The following is an 18,853-nucleotide window of genomic DNA, read 5'->3' as shown; positions in this document are numbered from 1 at the left end:
GTGGGGGAGGCGGCCGCAGCGGCAGGACGCCCCGTCCGCCTGGCCCGAGGGCTTGCCCAGGACCCTCCCGGGCGGCCGAAGGCCAGCGAGTACGGGACCCCGGCGCGCCGCGCCACACTCACCTCGAGCAGCGGCCGCCGCCACCTCAGCATGGCCGTGGGGGTCGTCCCTGAGCAGACAGCCTCCTCCGGAGGGCACCGGCCCGGCCCCAGGCGCCGCCGCGAAGCCTCCCACTCCTGAAGGAGCTGTGGTTGCCGCTGCTGCTGAGGCCCAGCGCCCGCCGAGCCGCATCGGGCTCCCGGGCCGCCGCAGCCACGCAGATCCCGCAGGAGCGCCGCTGAGCCGGGCCGGGGGCGCAAGGCTGCGGCGGGACAACCGAGGTGCTGCAAGCGGGGATCCTCCGTGAAGCCTCCAGCGTCGCCGTGGCCGCTCCTGCCGCCGGCGCCGCTGGGCCACAGCGCCCCCTGGACCCCACGCCCGGCTACGGCGCGGGGACTGCGGCGGCCGCCCGGGCACGAGCTGCAGGGAACGCGAGGGAGCGCGGCCTGGCGTTGGCGGGGCCCCGTGTTCCCTGCGCAGCCCTCGGGCCCCCGGCCCGCCCCCGACGACGCCTCCCAGGAGCCGGAAGCCCCTCGGTCCCCACCAACTTTGGTGGGTCCCCTTCCCTCTCCCCAGTCCTCGGGCCCTGAGCACCTTTGCACCTTTTCTTTCTCTCCTGAAGGTACGTTAACGTTCCCGTCACTCGGACCTTCACCTGAGAGCAGGGGTGTGAGGGAATCTCCTCGTTTTCATCTCTCATGATTCAAGGGGGATCCCTCCTAATCCCTGCAGTGTGTCTGGATGCAAGAAGAGTGACCCAGAACCAACCTTCCCCCCCCCCAAATCCTCTCCCGAAACAGTTGAAGGAATTGTCTTTGACCTTAATTTTTTTGGATCTTGTGGCAGAGCATTTGAGGAATTTATCCTACGGATACCAAACCCTTAACCCCCAACCTTCCCCAAAACAGAAAAAAAATAATAATAATAACATGCTGAGGAAGAAAAGACAATAGCCAACGAGTTGTCCTGAAATTCATAAATAACTTAAAGGTAAGAGAAGAACCACCATCTCTTCTAACTAGCCCACTCCCCCACCCCCATCTCTACTCTTCCACCCCCAACCCCCACCAAATCCCAGGTAAGGCTCTGAAGGAAGGAAATCGTTATATAGCTGGGGCTGTGGAATCGTTCTGTTTACAGATACCCCATATTCCATCCCACTCAAACTCTAGGCTGCAAAATCAGAAGCAAAAACAAAAGCAGCAAGACTGTCAGAGGGAAAATAGGGAAAGAGAGAAACTTCAAGTCCTGTGGTCCCATACTTTTACAAATAGTATACATTATTTTATCACAAAGTGGTATAGTAGAATGAGCAGGGACTTTGGTGGCAGACAGATCCTGATACAACCAATTCCAGCTCTGTGGTGTGTAACTTTATGACCCTGGGCAAGTTATATAATATTTCGGAACCTTGGTTTTCTGATGTCTACCTTGCTGGTCGTTGTGAAGATTGGAGATAATTTATGTAAAAGATCTGGCCCATGGAAGGTACTCAATAAATGTTAGTTCCTATTATCGTTGGTTCCAAAACACTCTGTCTTTCTTAGATTCAAGGTTGTTTTCATCTTTTTCTTTGTCTCTCAATCTGTGTATATGTGTGTGTGTGTGTGTGTGTGTGTGTGTGTTCCTGTTGAAAGATGCGTGCATCATTTGTCATCATTCTTGGTCTGGGTAAAATCTCCCTAAATTTCACTAATAGATTTATGTAACATCCCTCCACTGAAGAATAATACAGCCTAGTATACTGGATCCTATGACATTCTGTTGCATGGCAGATAACCGGATAGAACCAGTATAGTTTTCTGTATAAAAAAGAATTATAAGGCAATTTCACCTTACCTTAGGTTATGTCCTAATAATAATAAATCTTAATGAGAAAGTTATATAAGGTCTCTGGGAATTTTCAAATAATAATTGAGCAGCCACCTTAGAGAAAATATAACCTAACAGCTCTCTTCCAATCAATGAAAGCTCTTCCTGTGTGTACCTTCACCACATACTTCTGAGTCACGTCGCCAGAAAGTCACTATCCCCTTTTTATAACAAGAGAAACTGGGGCTCAGAAGGAAACTGTGACTCATCCTTACAACAGCGCTGTGAATTAAGTAGTATACTGCCACCATTCTACACGTGAAATGCATCCAACGTAAGGAAAACCTGGAAGTAGACCCTGAGATTCCTTCAGTCTCCCATCTGATGCCCTAACAGTCCTTTCTTCAGTATTTAGAAAATACTATAAGACTAAGTTACTGTTGCTAAAAAAAATTTCAATCTAGAGAAATGGGCCCTTTAGTTGAGATTAGTATGGCAACCTAACATTAGCACTGTGCTTTCCAAGCCTAGTTCACTATCACCGCAGGAAATCTGCATTTGTTTATGAATAATCATGCTACCCAGGGTGTAGCTACTATGTGAAGATGATTCATTTGTTCCCAGGACCAGTTTCCTCTTGCTTCCCGCTTTCCCTCCTTCTCTTCAAATTATGTTGCTCAAAGAGGTTGCCTTTATCATCACTACCACTTCCCTGATTATAGTAGTCCACTTTAAATCTTTTCATCCATGATTTTATTGCGTTGTTTTGACTCTTCCTACCCAATCTGCTCTCTGCTTCTGAAATGTCTTTCATCTGTTCTCTTCTCCCCTACTGTAAATCTCTTTCATTTTAATCTACCTTGACCTGCTGTCAATTGATTTGGTTACCCTACCCTCAGTTTTGCATTGATTTCCACTACTATTCAGTGACTCTAAAATACCTCCCTTCACCCACACCAGGAACACGCGGCAGGTGCAGCAGCCAGCAACACCTCCCTTTTCTGCTGGGCGGCGGCCCGGGAGCCCTGTGCATCATGTCTACACCCCATTGCACTGTATGAACCCAAAGGTATATTAAATTCTCAAACCCTAAAAAAAAATAAATAAATAAAATAAAATACCTCCTTATTCCCAACCTGGTAAACCTACTTTTGCTTTTATACCATATACATACTATAGAAAGCCAGTATTCTAAGAATGGTTTATTCAAATGATTTTAAAATGTAGCACCCCAAACAGAATTTTCTTTGCTCCTTAAAATTTGTTCTTTAAAATTCAGGCCTGTTATTTGTCAGTTATAGCTGGGGAAAAAAATTCAGACCAAGATGATACTCATTTTCTGGCTTGGTGAATGGCATAGGAATCATCCTTAACTCTTGTGTCTCTGTCCTGGACAACTGTTCACTAAACCTGATAAATTCTACTTCTTGCTTTTATTGAATTTCTTTCCTTCTCTCCAACTCCACTTCTATAGATGCACTGAATGAAAAGAAAGAAGGGAGGGAGGAAGGAGGAACTAATGAATATTATCTTTGTGTACAAGAGTATATACTGGGGCTTCCCTGGTGGCACAGTGGTCGAGGGTCCGCCTGCCGATGCAGGGGACACGGGTTCGTGCCCCGGTCTGGGAAGATCCCACATGCCGTGGAGCGGCTGGGCCCGTGAGCCATGGCCTCTGAGTCTGCCCGTCTGGAGCCTGTGCTCCACAACGGGAGAGGCCACAACAGTGAGAGGCCCATGTACCGCAAAAAAAAAAGAGTATATACTGTATAAAAGTTGGTTTAAAAGAAAGCACAAAACCTCTTCCATGCTCCCAATAATCCTTGTGCTTCCCAATTTATAAGTACTCATTACTACACTGTCAGTATGTGTTTGCTTGTATGTCTCTCCTATCAGATTGTAAATGTTTGATTCACCTCTGTGTGCCCACAACCAGTCTCAGCACAGAGTACACCTCAGGGGATGTTAAGCTGAACAAAGCTGTGGCTTAGCGTGATGTGCATCAGGCTAGTGCATCCCACCCACTCAGTTACTTTTTAGGCCTTACCTGTTAACTTCCAGGGTCCACCAAAGAGTAAGATGCCCCTTCAACAGGCGATTGCCCTGCAGCCCAGAATTGACCCCAGCCTGCTGCTGCCAGCTATGGTCTCCCCCACCCCTCTGACCAATCATAGCCAGGAATCAAACCCAAAATTCACAGTTACCTGTTACCAAACAGGAGAGCCCTAGAGCAAGCCAGAAGTCAGTAAAGCAACACAAACTTAAAAAGGAAATTGGGGACGTTTGGGAGTTTGTTAGGTCACTTGAGTCATTTCAAAAGGAACAAAACAATTCCCATTTTAGGAATGAAGCATAAGGAAGTAATCAAACATATGAAGAAAGATGTGCAAAAAGGTGTTTATTATATATTTTACTAGAGATTTATAACATAAAAATGTAAGGAAAGCCTTAAATGAATTACAGTACCTCCACACAAAGAAATATTGTGCATCTATTAATTGCATTTTTAAAGAATTTTAAAAGACATTGAATACTGCTCATGATTCAATATCAAATTGTGTTAAGTAAAAAAGATCATTGTATGATCCCAATTATGTTTTTATATATTTGTAAAATATATAAATATATTTATAAGGAAATAGTACAAAATGTTATATGTTTGTGGGTTTTTTTATTTCGAAATAATTTCATATTTAAAGAAAAGTTGCAAAAATACTACAAAAGAATCCCATATATCTTTCACCCATATCTAACCACATTTGCTTTATTCTGTCTCTTTCTTGTGTGCACACATGCTCTCATTCTCACTCTTTCTTCCGTCTCTACAGAGAGGTAGATATGAATATAGATATTTAAAGAAACTACTGTAATTATTTTCTGATCCATTTATCCCTAAATATTTTTCAGTATATTTCCTCAAAATAGTACAAGTACCGGGACTTCCTTGGCGGTCCAATGGTTAAGACTCCGCACCCCCAAGGCAGGTCGCACAGCCTGATCCCTGGTTGGGGATCTAAGATCCCAAATGCCCCATGGTGGGGCAAAAAAAAAAACAAGTACAAATATCACAGTACAATTATCAAACTCAGAAAATAATATTGATACAGTACCGTTACTTAATCTATGACCTTATTCAAATTTAGCCAATTGTCCCACTAATATTCTTTATAGAAAAAGAAAATCACTTTTTTTTTCTGGCCCAGGATTCAGTGCAGGATCACACATTATAATTAGTGTCAAATCTCTTTAATATTCTTTAATCGGGAACCATTTCTCAGTCTTTGTTTCATATGACCTTGTCATTTTTTTTTTTTTTGACCTTGTCATTTTTATGGCATTTATTTTGTAAAATATCCCTCGATTTGAGTTTGTCTGATGTCTCTTCTTGATTAGATTCAGGTTACGCATTTTTGGCAGGAGTACTACAGAATTGATGTTGTGTCCTTCTCAATGCATCACATCAAAAGACATGTGACACCTATATAGGTGATAGCAGTTTTGTTCACTTGATTAATTAAGGTGGTATCTGCCAGGTTTATGCAGTGTCAGTAACCATTTTGCTCTTTGTAATTAATAAATATCTTGTGGAGAGATCACAAGTTTTAACATTCATTGATAATTCTTGCTTGAAACAGTTATTAGTATAGTAGTTGCCAAATTTCTAATTCCATCATTATCATTCCTAATACATTTTTTTATTTGCCTTCCTACTGTATGGGCAAACTTTTTGCTTCTCCCCCCATTTATTCGTTTATCAATTTATTGATTTATGTCAAGATAAACTTATCAATTTTTATTTTATTCTGTGAATTTTATAATCATTAACCATCAGTTTTTTTGAATTTTATTTTATTTATTTTTTTATACAGCAGGTTCTTATTAGTTACACATTTTGTACATATTAGTGTATATATGTCAATCCCAATCTCCCAATTCATCCCACCACCACCACCACCCCCCCGCCACTTTCTCCCCTTGGTGTCCATACGTTTGTTCTGTACATCTATGTCTCTTATTTCTGCCCTGCAAACTGGTTCATCTGTACCATTTTTCTAGGTTCCACATATATGCGTTAATATACGATATTTGTTTTTCTCTTTATGACTTACTTCACTCTGTATGACAGTCTCTAGATCCATCCACATCTCTACAAATGACCCAATTTCATTCCTTTTTATGGATGAGCAATATTCCATTGTACATATGTACCACATCTTTATCCATTCATCTGTCGATGGGCATTTAGGTTGCTTCCATGACCTGGCTATTGTAAATAGTGCTGCAATGAACATTGGGCTGCATGTGTGTTTTTGAATTATGGTTTTCTCTGGGTATATGCCCAGTAGTGGGATTGCTGGGTCATATGGTAATTCTATTTTTAGTTTTTTAAGGAACCTCCATACTGTTCTCCATAGTGGCTGTATCAATTTAAATTTCCCCTAAAAGCCCTAGTTCCACTTAATAGAGAATGGTATTTAGAAATTAAGATCTAGGTGGTAGGTGTGCTCATTACCACTATGGTGCCATTGCTTCTAGGCTTTCTCAGTAAGTAGAGCTAGAAAACACACACACACACACACCACTTTTACTTGAACCTCATTTTTACTTTAAAGAACAGATGAACTCCAGTATTCAAATTTGGCAGACATTTTCTAGAAAATGGCTGAAGTAAGCTTGTCACTTCAAGGAAAGCAACTAACAGGATTTGTTGCCAATGATAAAATTCAAGCTTTCAGGTAAATATTAGAATACTGAAAAACTTGTATTCATCAAGATAAACTTGACAGCTTCCCAAACTTTCTGAAGGAATGGGTGGTTATTAACAAATGTTATGGAATGTTGTGTTGGTTTTTTTTTAATAGTGTAATGAAATATGTCAACATTGGGAAGGTCTGCATAACTCAGTGAACTAGTATTTTTTTCAAATGACCAACCCATAATGTTACAAATATGTAATTGGGTAAAATATCCCTTTAAAGTGTAATATAGACCAAAAGATTTTAATGGAACAGAGTGCAAAAAATTAATCAGTATGGTTTCAGATTCCACATGGCAGCTAACCATTAAGAAATTACAACTTTTCGGGCTTCCCTGGTGGCGCAGTGGTTGAGAGTCCGCCTGCCGATGTAGGGAACACGGGTTCGTGCCCCGGTCCGAGAAGATCCCACATGCCGTGGAGTGGCTGGGCCCGTGAGCCATGGCCACGGAGCCTGCGCGTCCGGAGCCTGTGCTCCGCAACGGGAGAGGCCTCAACAGTGAGAGGCCCGCGAAACGCAAAACAAAACAAAACAAGAAATTACCACTTGTCAAGTTTTGATGTAGTGTCAAAGACAATATCCCTAATTATCTGAAATGTCTATTAGAATACTCCTCACTTTTCTAACTATATATCTGTTAAGGACAGATTTTCTTCATATATTAATACATCAACCAAAACAACATATCCCGACAGATTGAATGCAAAAGCAGATATGATAACCCATCTGTCTTCTAATAGACTGACTTTAAAGAAATTTACAGGGGGCTTCCCTGGTGGCGCAGTGGTTGAGAGTCCGCCTGCTGATGCAGGGTACACGGGTTCGTGACCTGGTCTAGGAAGATCCCACATGCTGCGGAGCGTCTGGGCCCGTGAGCCATGGCCGCTGAGCCTACGCGTCCGGAGCCTGTGCTCCGCAACGGGAGAGGCCACAACAGTGAGAGGCCCGTGTACTGCAAAAAATTTAAAAAAGGAAAAATTGGACTTCATCCAAATTTCAAATTTTCTGAAATTGGTCATAGTGGGACTATTTATACTATAGAAGTTGGCAAATGCTACAAATCAATTTTGTTAATTGTCTAGACTTAAGAAAGTGACAGAGTGAATGTTAATAATGCAGATTAAACTTAAAATTGTGTTGTATCTATAGCTGTTACGTTATGAAAAACAACAAAAATTGAGGAAATATTCTTCCAGCATTTGAAAACTATTACCTGATTCAGCAAATAAGTCACTCATATTATTGACAAATGAGTGAAGTTCCAATAGATGTCTTTGTTGTTTCACTTTCATCTTATTTGTTAACATAAAAATGTTAACAACATTCATGTCGGAGCTGCACTCAGAGAGCTGGTTATTTAACATGTACCAGCACACCATAGGCTGGAAAGGACATCAATGATCCTATAATCCAGCATCTCTTATCATTTTACATGTTAGGGGCATGAAGCCCAGGACCTGCCCAAGGTCACAAACAAGTGAATGGATGGATGGTCAACCTTCGAATCATGTACTATTCTTTTACACTTTAACACCACCTCCTTGGGTATCCAGGAAAATATGTTTTCCATGACATGTCAGAGTGAGGATGGGCAGTGAAGATGTGTGAAACAGTTGTCATCAGTTTAGCTAATAAAAAGCTCTTCTCTCCAGAGTTCTAATGATGCTGTGTACCTCCCGTGGGGGAACGAGGAGCCAGAAAAATCAGGACACAAGAAGAGACCTGCCAGGTGCCTCTCCCTATCCTGGCAGACAGCAATAGGGCAAGTAAACAAGCCATGCCTTATTTTTGGACTTTTCTCTCCTTACGCCCTGAGGCATTAAAGAGATTGGGGAGATATTCAGGCTTCTCTCTTCAATAAAGGATTAAACAGAGGCCTGGCCCCATGGAAGAGGATCATGTTCAAACTTGGCCTCCAGACCAAAGTTCTCTCCTTGGCCTCAATCACTTAGAACATCACTTCAGTATTATTTACCCAGAGTCTCCTTGGGAGGCAAGCCAAGGATTATTAATAATAATAGAAATTTACTTTTACATATATCCCTTTACAGTTTATAAGGCCTTTGTACATGCACCATCCTGCTTCAGCCCCATCATAGCCCTGTATGGTGAGTAGGGTAAGGGTTAGTAAACCTTTTTTTTTCTCCGCAACGGTACGCGGGCCTCTCACTGTTGTGGCCTCTCCCGTTGCGGAGCACAGGCTCCGGACGCACAGGCTCAGCGGCCATGGCTCACGGGCCCAGCTGCTCCGCGGCATGTGGGATCTTCCCGGACCGGGGCACGAACCCGTATCCCCGGCATCAGCAGGCGGACTCTCAACCACTGCGCCACCAGGGAAGCCCAAACCTATTTTATAGATGGGGAAATGAGGCTCAAAGAAACAGGGTGCCCAACTTCGTGGAACAAATTTTAGGACTGGAACCCAGATATACTGACACAAAATTTAGTTGTCTTCCATGGCACAAAAGTACTACAGCACAGGCCTAGAAGTATTTCGAGAATTATTATTAGTGATAGTCAATAATAAAAAGTAGGTTGTTAGGAGAGAGAATAATTGAGCCAGAGAGGTCTTTGAGAAGCAGTTATTCAGGAGAGTCCAGGAAGTGACATGTAAGTTGGGACCTAAAGGCCAAGTAGCAGTGAGCCGGGAGACAGCGTGTGCAATGGCCTGGGAAACTGACAGTCAGCCAGTGTGGCCAGAGTGGCCCGAGCAAGTAGTGAGTATCAAGAGATGAGACCAGAGAGAGAGAGGCAAAAGTCAGGTCACAAAGGACATGTAGCCCATGGCAAGCAGTTGGGACTTTATCTCAAAGACAGTGGGAAGCCTTGGAGGGTTTTTAATCAGGGGAAGGATGTGATCCAATTTATGTTTAAAATATCACTGGCTGCTGAGAGGCAATGGAATTATAGAAACAATATTTGAAGCAGGGAACAGGAGCCTCAGAAATCCAAGTAAGACAGTAGCTTGGACTAATCTTAGGTAGTAGCAGTGGAGATGGATAACTCTGAGTGGATGAATTTGAAATATATGCCAGATATTGTCAAATAAGTTTTCTTATTTAAGCCTCACAACAACTCAGTGATGTAGGTATCCTACAGGTTTTACAGATTTTTTATTTTATAGATGAGGAAGCTGAGATTCAGAGAGGTTCAGCTTCCATATCATGCTTCCCTCTGTATAACAATGATCGTCTCATGCCAAGTAAGGAAACTGAAGTTCAGAACCCAGAGTAGGTGTCAGGGTGATTAGCATGATAAAGCTCCTGTCAAAAGGCTTTGTCTTTTTCCAGATGAAAAAAAATCAGTCTAGGTTAGGGAACTCCTATGGTTAGAGGAGGTTATATCAACTAGAGAACTGTATGTGACTCAGCACAAGGTCAGGCCATCAGGACCCCTAGATCCCAGTAGTGTGGACTATTTGGCAACATGAAAAATTTAAGCCCTAGAAAGGTGTAATTGTAGATTGATAGAATTTGAAAGACTTCTTACAGATAGTTGGGTACAAACGTCCCACTACACTGATGAGAAAACGAAAAACTAGAGTTCAGAGAGGGGGGAGGGGCTTACAAGGGTTGCCTGGAATGATAGTGGCAGAGTTGGGGCTAGAACCGGGTCTTCTGACTCCCAGCCTATAGTGCCCACAGAACTGAGCTCTGTTCTTTCTTTGATAGGCCCAACGATCCTTTTACACTGAGATATTCCGTATCAAATGAATTCCACGTGGGGAAAATGTGCTTTTGAGTAGAGGAAGGGGGGCAAATCTCACTTCTGCTCCTAGGAGTTCCCTGCCAGAATCCCAAGTCATTATCTTCCCACATAACAACCTCTTAAATCCCCAAACAAAGCCTGCTCCCAGGAAAACTGGAGAGAGGGCCAGATTGTCCCCAGGATTCGAGGCTCCTATTCCTCCCTCTCTATCCCCTTCCTTCCCCAGGTACTCTCTTTGCTCTTAAAAGCATGCTTTGGGGAAAGGATCTTCTATCAGACACTTACTTTGCCATAAATTGAGGAGAAGCAAATCCCAATAAGCCAGGGCCCTTAAATTCTGCCTCTCACTGCTATGGGACTCTTGGGCAAATCACTGCTTCTCTCTGGGCCTGTTTCCTTATCTGTACAATGAGGATACTGGACATAATTTCTGAGGGACCTGCTAGTTCTGATCATATGGGATCAGAACTTATCAGTTCCCACAACTCCAGATTCCTGCTACAGAGTAGGTTCGCTGGAACTCTTGGTTACCTGGTGAAGGGATGCTCATCAGGTGGAATGTCATCAGTGGCTGGGCCCTCCCTGCTTTCCCCCAACATCCTCATCTGGTCCCCCACAGCCGATGACTGGAAGCTCCTAGGATTCAGATTCGTTTTCTTCTCTGCATTCAAGGGAGGAATGATCCCCAGCCTTCACCCTTGGTCCTTACACTCATACCCTGAGTATAATTTGAGGGTGGCATCTTCCTGCCTTAAAATATCTCCTCCCCCCACCCCACTGGGAGGAAGTGAGATGCTGATGAAATCACGAGAGTTGTGGAGTAAGTAGGCTTGGGTTTGAATCTAGCCCCGCCATTTTACCAGGTCTGTGACCTTGGGCAGGTTATCCCCTCATCCTCATAACCCCAAGCTCTGAATGCTCTGAAGATTAGGGTAACGTCTGTGAAATACCTGTTGAAGGAAAGCATATGGTAATCTCCTTTTCACTTAAGGAAAAAATATCACATTAGAAATAGAATATTCAGAGAGCTGTCTCTCTCTTCCTACAAGTTTTTAAAAAATGAGGCGATGCCATCTAGCTGCTTATTTTCTAAAAAACCAAAATGCAATGAAGTCTTTTTTCTTCCAAGTGTCCAATATATAATTTGTGTTCAATACATTTTTATTATCATTATAATTACGATTGTTTATTTTAAGTCCATTGACTCCACTCATAAGGTTCTGAATTCTCTCTTAAACAGAAATCTATTCAAAACTCTCTCCTCGGGCTTCCCTGGTGGCGCAGTGATTGAGAGTCCGCCTGCTGATGCAGGGGACACGGGTTCGTGCCCTGGTCTGGGAAGATCCCACATGCCGCGGAGCAGCTGGGCCCGTGAGCCATGGCCGCTGAGCCTGCGTGTCCGGAGCCTGTGCTCCGCAGTGGGAGAGGCCACAACAGTGAGAGGCCCGCGTACAGCAAAACAGGAAACAAAACAAAAAAACCTCTCTCCTGCTTAAAAATCTTCAGTGGCTCCCCATACCCTACACGATATAAAGCCCAAACTTTATACTGTTGTTCAGAGTTCTTAACACTCTGGCCGAACCTGCTTTTGCAGACTGGAACTTCTGGTATGCTAAAAAAAAAGTGTAAGTTTTGGCATCCCACCTTAGCCACTTAGCCTTTTTCCTTCTCTGTGGTGCTGGGATAGTAATTTCTACCTTATCCATTAAATAATAGTAGCTTATGATAGCTACTAATTGTTGCAGTTATTAAGTGCTGGCTAGTGCACAAAAATTTGACAAATTCATTTAATCCTGACAAGAGCCCAATAAAGTAGGTGCTTTTATTTTCAGATGAGAAAACTGAAACTTAGGTTAAATAATTATCAAATATAACACAGGCTTAAGTCCAGGTCTAGCTGCCATCCCAGTTCATGGTATAAGCCATTGTGCTAGAGTCTCCCTGAGGGCGTATGTTTGAAAGGGCTTTGTACACAGTAAGGCTGTGAAAATTGGCCATTTATCCCTATCACCCTCTTCTTCCTTAGATCCAATGCTCTGATTACACACAGCAAGTTATCATTCTCAAAGGCACCTTTACAGCTTTGTGCCTTTGCTCATATTGTTCTGTCTGCCTGAAATACTCTTATTTTCCTCTCAAAAATTCCTTTCATGAGACCTAGGTAGGAGATCACCTACTTTGTGAAGTCTTCCCTAACACGCTGGCATATCCCTCATCCCTTCAGTGGTAGACATTGAGACTTCTCCATCTTTGTGTCCTTGGCCCTGTCCACTTGGTAAATGTTCAATAGTTATTTGTTGAACTCATTAATCTTAAATCATTTATTATAAATTCAGTGAAACCAATCAAGGGAGTTTTTTATCTTAAGGGTCTTCAAGTATGCCGGAGAAAATCTAAAATGATTGCTGAGTGACACTTAGAAGATAGCAGTGTAATTCAAGCTATGTCCAACAGGTGGCAGAGTAATCATGGTCAAAGCAGCCAATGACCCACCCGCTCTGCAGCATGTGGGATCTTCCCGGACCGGGGCACGAACCCGTGTCCCCTGCATCGGCGGGCAGACTCTCAACCACTGCGCCACCAGGGAAGCCCGGAAGTGCTCTTTTGAAAAGGGAGAGGGGTAACAACAATAATTAATATTTGCATAATGTTCACAAAGCTTTTTTACATATATTATCTACATGAATTTTTAATCCCCACTTTACAAATGAGGAGGGAAATAAGGGAACTTTTCCAAATCCCAGAATCTTTTCAGAACACAATATCAATCAATTAGGTAAGGTGATTTCAAGGGTCCACCAGAGACCCTGTGATTTTCCTTCCAAATTACCTCCCTCCTTTTTTGAAAATGTGTGAAATGTTACTTTCGGAGCGTCAAATATTTGGCTGAGGCTTTAAATTTTAAATATTTAAATGGAGGGTAGGGATAGGGGAATGTATGAAATACTTTAATTCATTTGCACTTTAGTGTAAAAAGTTTAAAATATATTCCTGAGAACCACTTAACCTAAGTGGGTTGGGTGGATGCAATAAGTGTTCATAAGGGCACTGGGGACATGAAGAAGAGCCACAAAGATGAGATGGCAGGTAGGGGTAGGATGGGGAACTATAGGAAGTGACATTAACTTAATTTTGCCATAGGCTAACCTGTCATTAACTTGATTTTGCCATTGCCAGAGGACTCCATTCATCAGGGGGTTTGTTACCCCAGGAATTGGAGAGTACAGTTCAGGACAGTGTAGAATCAAGTAAGAATGCCTGGGAAATTCTCAAGAAACCTTTCTGGCATCCTCTAGAGAGAAGGTAGAAAATCAAGAGTCAAATCTGGGGTTGTAGGAATGAAATCTGGAGTAAAATAGTAACGTCTGAAATTCCAAGTTTGGCACCTGGAGTTCAGTGTTAGAATCTCAGACTCTGATAGAACTTGGAGGTCAAAAGTAAAATACAAAAGTCACAGATTAGAACTTGTGTTCCATATAGCATCTTGGGTTGCTATTATTGAAATTCCAGAAGTAGAATTTCTTTTTTTTTTTTTGGCTGCACTGTGTGGCTTGCGGGATCTTAGTTCCCCAACCAGGGATTAAACCCTGGTTCTAAGTCCTTTATATGTACTATTATTACATTTAGTGCTCACAGAAAAAAACCTGTCAGGTGAGTACTATTATTATCATCCCTATTTTACAAATGAGGAAACCGAGGCATAGAGAGGTTAAATAATTTTCCAAAGGTCATACCTGGGAAGCACAGAGATGGTATCTGACTGTAAGCAAGTATGCCTCCAGAGTTCATGCTTTTAAGCACTATGATAAGTACCTCTAGATTCTAGAGTTTAGAAGAACTTTAAATTTCATTAGTAAAACTTGAGGTGTAACAAATAGAACCTTGAGTTACCGTAATAGAAACTGTAATGCCAATAGCAGTATCTTGAGCAATCTTTATGTCCAATGGTAGAACAAGGGACTCACACAACAGAAACTGAATAAAACATAAATTATTCAATTCTGAAATTAGAGCCCCAAATGAAGACATCGATTTAATCTCAGTAATTGGAGTCCAAAATTCTACTACCAGAACTTCAGACTCAGCTCTGAACCTTCAGGTCTAATCCCCAAAATGGAATCTGTGTTCTGAGAGTAAAGTCCAAGTTTCTATAGTATAATTTTAGTTTCTGAGAGTAGAACCTTGAGGGGTTTTGTTTTGTTTTGTTTATTTTTGGCTGTGTTGAGTCTTCGTTGCTGTGCATGGGCTTTCTCTAGTTGCGGCGAGCGGGGGCTACTCTTCGTTCCGGTGTGCGGGCTTCTCATTGCGGTGGCTTCTCTTGTTGCAGAACACGGGCTCTAGGCGCATGGGCTTCAGTAGTTGCAGCACTCAAGCTCCGTAGTTGTGGTGCACGGGCTTAGTTGCTCTATGGCATGTTGGATCTTCCCGGACCAGGGATTGAACCCCGTGTCCCCTGCATTGGCAGGTGGATTCCCAACCACTGCGCCACCAGAGAAGTCCCAGAACCTTGAGTTTTAATGGTAGAATTTTCTGGGGGGACCTAGGGTTTTAATAGCAGAATCTAGAATTAGTGGATGCTTTAGTTCCAAAATTGGAAATTGGGATTCCAATAAGGAAATCTTAAATTGAAGTAATAGAATGTAAGGTCCAATATTTAGATTTTGGGTTCAGAGAGTACAATAACACATTTCAAAAGTAGGATATGTGATTCAAAGAATAGAACCTGGAGTTCTAATATTAGAACCTAGGGTTTTGACAAAAGAATCTGGGGTTATTGGAATATTAGAGTCTGTAATTTAGGGAATAGAATCTGGAGTTGCCAAAATAGAAGGTATAATTCCAAAAGCAGCATCTTTGGCTTTAGTAGTGGAATCTGTTTGCCCAGTGGGAAAATATGGGACTCACAGGATACAACCTGGAATTCCAAACATAAATTATTGGGTTCCCAGAGTAGAATCTGTAGTTCAATAGATTAATTTTATGGAATGATAGTAGAATATGGACTCGTATTAGTAGAATCAGATATGCTCAGAGTAGACCAGGAGGTCCACTATTCGAATCTGGAGTTCACAAAATAGAACTTGGGAGTTTCAGTAGAACAATCTAGAGGTGCAATTGAAGGATTCTGGGACTTAAAGTAGAACTTGGACTTATAATGGTGGACTCAATATAGTTAGTTTTCATCTCAGTTTTCAACCCTTATCCTGTGTTAATAGTAGGATCGTGCCTCAGCAAAAATCACTGTTTCCTGTTTAATGAAGGAAGGTTCTTAGAGGGTAGGATTTCAACTGCCACTTTCAGAAGTGTGTAGAATTGAATGTAACCTCCCAGTGTTACTGAAGGCTATTTGGCTCTAGATGAAAGAAGTCTTCTAATCAATGAGCCAGGTGATTAAGCCTGTGTTATGCGCTCCGAGGCATTCCAAAGGGAAGATTCTATCTTTGTCCTGAGAAGCTAACCATGAATGAGACAATACAAGCCCAACGTAGGGTAGAATGTAATCCAGGCGAAAATGTGTAGGCCGGCATTATTGAAACGGGGGAAAGAGATAAGTGGAGGCTGCAACAGTCTGGGAGGATCCACAGAGGAGGCATTTCAAAGGACAGGTAGAATTTAAATAGGCAAAGAGGAGGCAGGGCATTTCAGGTGGGAAAATACTAATCGTTTATGGAAGCAGGATCTAACATGGTGTGCACTAGCAATTTTTCCACAAGGAAGTATTATGGAGTGTCCACAACTCAGTAGGTACAATGTAAGCCCTGGGGAAATAAAAAGAAATCAGAAGTAGTTTCCTCTGAGGAAATTATGTGGAAAAAACAATTAAAATGACTTTGGCATTAGATATACCTGGGTTTGAAAAGCACACTCATTAACTTACTAGCTATGTAACTAAGCAAGCCCCTTTGTATTTTGAGCAAAGAGGATGATGACACCTCCCTCAAGGGTTGTTGTGAGGATTCAGAATATTCATGATGGTGTGGTGTGTGTGTGTGTGTGTGTGTGTGTGTGTGTGTATAAAGAGGCACATGGAGGATGTTAGTTGATGATGATGATAGTGATGATATGCTGAGTCACATACAAAGTGTTAAGAAAATACAGAGCAGGTGACATTAGAACTGAGTCCTGATGGTAGGATGCATCTGACAATCAGAAAAGGGAAAGGGCATTTCAGGCAGAGGAAGCAAAATTTATAAAAGTACAGAGGCATGGGAGGGAACAGTATTTTGGAAGACCTGGTCATTGATGAGGCTGGAGTAAAGGGTTTTTAGTGCCAGGCTAATTGCCTTTAGGTGATGGTGAAGCATTGAAGTGTCATTAGTAGGGGATTCGCTCAACAGAAATATATTGAACAGGCTTAGGGCCTAACTGAATACTAACTAGACCAGTGTAGGAGAGATGGCCTCTGCTTGCATATACCTTACAAAAATTCAGCTGGGAAGAAAGATAAATAACAACATGAGCATAGAAAGAAAAGGTTGGGCTTCAGAGTTAAGAATCTCTCCCTATGTTTCACCCATCAAGTTTACTAACATTTACTGACACCTCCTTCAGGGAGTCTGTGAGCTTCCTGAGAATAGAGACTATGTCTTTTTCCCCAAAACTCCTTTCTGTGGAAAAACTCATACATACAGAAAAGTTTAAATAAATATCCATGAACTCAACTTCCTAGGTTTAATAATCAACATTTTGATTGATTGCTTTGTATATATTTTTTAACTATATGGAAGTTGCAGACACCATGACACTTTACCACTACATAATTCAGCATAAATCTCCTAAGAATCAGGATATTCACCTGCAAAACCACAATACCATTATCACACCTAATAAATTAATCCCTAAAATCATCTATAATCTAGCCCATGTTCAAATTTTTCCAATTGTCCCTAAATGTCTTTTATAGTTAGTTTTGTTTGAATCAATTTTCAATCAAGATTCAGGCAGCTCATTGTATCATTGTGTACCTTAATATTCTTTTCATCTAAAATAGTTACCCCATTTTTTTCAATTACAATGCCTTTTTAGAAAAAGGCCTATTTTCTTAAAGACTGTCCCACATTCTTGATTGTCTGGATTCTTATAAAGTAGAAATTAAATCTAAAGGCTTGATTAAATATAGGTTAAACATTTTTGGCAAGACTATTTCATAGGTAATACTGTGAACTTCATGTTGAATTGCTTTGAGAGGTACATAATGTCAAGTTGGCCTACTCTTAGTGATGCTATGATTATTTGGTTAAAGGTGGCCAATCACCACACTCCCCCATCCCCACCTTTGTAATAAACAAGTAATCTATGGTGATATGCTTTGGTACCATGTAACAACCTCTCACCTAATAGTTTAGGATCTATTGAAAGACTTGCGTGAATTAGTTATTTCACTGGTGGTTGAAATGTGATTTTCTAATTCTATCATTCCTTCTATATCTATGGCTGGCATTCTTTTGAAAAGAACTTTTTGTTTCCAACATGGGATGAACTAAAGTTCTTTCTTAAATTGCGTGATAAAATGTTTAATTCTTTTCCATTTTACTACCAATTTTTAGAGTAAGAGTCAGTGAAATAGTCACCTCCAATTGTGGCAATGGATTTTTTCTTTTACTTTTTTTTAAGATAGTATCCTTTGGGTTTGTAGATTTTTACTTATTCAGTATTCTACAAACAATGACAATTGCATTTAGTTTGTCATTATCTATTTTAATGCTTAAATTGTCCCAGATTTGGCCAGTGCAAACTCCTTCAAGCTGCCTCCTGTATAATTTTGATATGGCTCCATCATTCTTTGAGCATTTCCTTATTTTCTGGAACAAAAAGATATCCCATATTCACTTCATACTTTCTCTGCCCTAGACCTGGGATCAGCCATTTTTCTGGAGGGACCCCTGTTTCCTTTTATTGGGGAATGATACCTAGAAGCCCTGATCTAGGCATTAGATGTGCTTATTGCTACTGGGGTGTCACTGCTTCTGGGCTTATTCAGTGGACAGAACTAGAAAACTTATATTTTAAAAATCATGAGGTAATATTGATGTTTCCAATTAAAGCTTAAGTTTTTCTTAGCTGCTATTATATCTATTTTTCTTAACATGAAAATCATGTTTTCTAATAACATTAACATGTTTATTTGTTTTATCCTATAATATACATGAAATAGTTTAGAAATTATAATACCAGTGTACTAACAATAAGACTAGAATCAAATTTAAGATTTCTTTGCAGATCTTGTCCTTAGACACTCTCCCACATCCTACTTAGCACCACGTTCAAAAGAAACTTGAAATAATCTTTTCTTTCTAGTAATTATAGTAATAATTTGATGTACAGTTAGATCCATATGCTTTAATTTATCTTCAATTTTAGTGTTAATTTTTAAATTTTTATTGTATTGGAGTATAGTTGATTTACAATGTTGTGTTAGTTTCAGGTGTAGCGCAAAGTCATTCAGTTATACCTATGCATGTATTCTTTTTGTTTTA

The 18,853-nt window shown here is 41.3% G+C and overlaps 1 protein-coding gene across 1 annotated transcript in view; it reads right to left on the bottom strand.

Moving 5' to 3' along the window:
• The window catches only part of ZFYVE9 (zinc finger FYVE-type containing 9), a 196,940-nt gene extending 196,454 nt beyond the window's left edge, over positions 1-486 (bottom strand). Inside the window, exon 1 of the mRNA XM_024739235.1 lies at positions 123-486. The gene's annotated coding sequence lies outside the window, so the exon portion shown is untranslated. The remainder of the gene's footprint in view (positions 1-122) is intronic.
• Between the last annotated feature and the right edge of the window lie 18,367 nt (positions 487-18,853).

The sequence above is a fragment of the Neophocaena asiaeorientalis genome, unplaced genomic scaffold (genome assembly GCF_003031525.2).
Source record: "Neophocaena asiaeorientalis asiaeorientalis breed wild unplaced genomic scaffold, Neophocaena_asiaeorientalis_V1.1 scaffold138, whole genome shotgun sequence".
In the NCBI taxonomy this organism is placed as follows: domain Eukaryota; kingdom Metazoa; phylum Chordata; class Mammalia; order Artiodactyla; family Phocoenidae; genus Neophocaena; species Neophocaena asiaeorientalis.
Note: the sequence above shows the minus strand (reverse complement) of the source record. Positions and strands in the feature narration are given on the sequence as shown.